The sequence below is a fragment of the Triticum dicoccoides genome, chromosome 2B (assembly GCF_002162155.2).
Source record: "Triticum dicoccoides isolate Atlit2015 ecotype Zavitan chromosome 2B, WEW_v2.0, whole genome shotgun sequence".
In the NCBI taxonomy this organism is placed as follows: domain Eukaryota; kingdom Viridiplantae; phylum Streptophyta; class Magnoliopsida; order Poales; family Poaceae; genus Triticum; species Triticum dicoccoides.
Window position 1 is genome coordinate 663,532,145 of NC_041383.1, and position 2,725 is coordinate 663,534,869.

Below are 2,725 nucleotides of genomic sequence, written 5' to 3' on the forward strand. Positions count from 1 at the left end.
TGCTGGTCCCCCTGTCTCCGCCACTGTCTATGATCCACGACAAGTCTGGTCGTCCCAGATCGCTCACGCACCGCACACACCATCTAGCAGGCTGCTGCTCCGCGGAGCGAGTTGGTTTTCCTCTCCGTAACTGGGCTTTCCAAGGCCTAGGTCTTTCGAATGCTGCTAACAGCCCATGTCGTTCACATCCATTGATATCCTGCCCAACAGAGCAGTTTCTCTCCTTGATGTGTCGCCGGTTCATGCTCCTCAATGCGCCGCCGTTCTATCCTCCTCAATACATCGTCGTTCTGCTGTCGACGAGGTTCTTCTACGAGAACGCCTCTGCGCCGGTTCCTTCTACCCGCCCTACTCTTCCTCCGCAACCCTTTTTTACTATTTTTTTTATTTCGTGTCTTGCAGCGTTTGTCCATCGCGGTTGCGGCGGCCGTCGGCACCCTCTCCCCAAAGACGCCGACACAGATGGGCAACGGAGGTATGTTTTTTCATCTTCCTCTCCGTGGCAGTGTTGTTGCGATGGCAAGATGATACGGGCAATGAGGGGATGGGGGTGACAGTGCGGCTCTTCTCCGTTGATATCCAAGTGAGCACAAATATCATATTGCAATTGCCCTATATCCACATGACTACATGTATTGCATCTGCTTGATCGTTTATTCATTTTACTTTGCAAGAAATAATGAGATGATCTTCCATCTCTTTTGTTTATAGGCTGTCCACTGTGTTTGATTAATTAGGTCTGTGGTACCTATAGTAATCACAACATGTGGATAAATGACCATCCAACACTGCTGATCTTCTGCTTAGACGTCATGTCGTATTCAGGATTTGGAGCTACAACATATACACTATTGGTTGAAAATGGGTGACCAGAACACAAGTGGATGGAGTGTAATTTATGATTCAAGTGGATGGAGAGAAAGTTATGATTCAGTTATACCATGATTCATTTGTATCATTGGTATCCCCACCATCGCTAGCTTCCGTCCTCAACCCCATTGTTTTGTACCAAGGAGATCCTGCCTCCCGCCGCTCTCCACTTCGTCAGGACTGTTCCATGTGCCGCCACGACACCAGCTGCGAACCAGGTCCGCCGCGTGGCTATGAGAACCTCCTCGACACACGTCTGCTCCAGTTTTTGGCATGACGGCCAGTTCGTCAGCCTGACTCTGCTCATCGTCTCGCTCGTTCGTTGGCTCCTGATCCGGATGGTGTATGCTGGCTCCCAAAAGCTCATCAGTTTGTACTGACTCCTTTTCTTGGTATGTTTGCTTTTCCTGAATGTTATTCGATCTGACAAGAAAAATGTATACTCTTCTGCAGTGCATATGCTACCTCAGTTCATTTGGTCTCCATATTCTTGGCACCACGAACTGGATTTACTTACCATAGAATACTTAACATGGAAGAAGTAACACAAATCTCCAAGCACAATTTTGAGAAAACCAATGTCAGCTATTACCCTACCATAAGGTATGAAGTATGAAACATCCTGGTTTTTTCTGATAATGAATAATTTGTATTTCCTCTGTTTCAAGTGTTTGTTTCTATTTCCTTGGCAAGATAAGAAGCTATCGTGCCTATATTCATTGATAGGCTTGGCAACCTTTGTATTGAATGTATGTGCCTCAGTTTCTTTCTACTTCTATGATGTTTATCTTATCTTTCCTTCTTTACAATTTGATTGGGGCCTTTTATAGCTGCCACGGGGATGATCAGAGGTAGCATTGTAGCAACATAGAGCATAGGTGGTTTATATCCTTAAGACATCAAAGAGTTAGTTCATCTTAGTATTCACCATGTGCTGGCATTTGCATTTCACTATTGTTCATTTTTCCACAGTGAAAAAGGATTAGTGTCATGTGGTCATACGACGATGTAGGCAAGCTCCAGCGAGGTCTCCATTCATCATTTTACTGATTTAGAAGGAGGCGATCCCTTTATATGCTGACTCGCTAGATTGTTGGTAATTTGAGCCTCTCTTGCCCATCCCTCATACTATTTTTGCATGTGTTGCGTTGTACAAAAATAACTTCTTTTTAGAAATGAGATTCTCTTTAGGGAACATAAACATTAGGATTGATTTATAGTCTGTATATTACATTGTGCAGGATAAATTATATCTTCCTTTTGGGCGTTTTGGTATATGATATTTTGAACCATACGAATTTTATGATATGTTATGACAACTCAACATTTCTCAAACAACTCTATTGTTACTCTTAAAATGGACGGGCGCGGCAACGCGCGCCTATATGGTCTAGTCTATTTTGAAACGGAGGGAGTACTACCAAACTGAACGCCATGCATAGCATGCTGACAAATGCTGCCGAACTTGCATGCCGACAAACGTCTAGGTTCACATCACTGACAAAAGAAAAGCTACAAACCTTAGTTAGATTCGACGCGTTGCAACTGATCATTCCTGGAGTAGTATTTGTGAGTGTGGAAGAAATTGCAATCGACATATCTGAGCTCTGTATAAAGAAATATAAGAGTGTTTAGATCATTATTTCTTTACAGTGCGAGAGGGAGTAAGTGTTCTTCAGCTAACCTGCCATGACGTAGCCGATCTCCATGTCAAGATGGAACCGTGTCATTTCAGGCTCCGGGCAGTGGGCTACCGTTCACTTCGGAAATGGAATTGCACCATGCAGCTGACAAAGGAAAAAGTGAAATTAGCAAGCACCTATATCTGTGATCGGTTGGAATGGCGTCTGGCTAG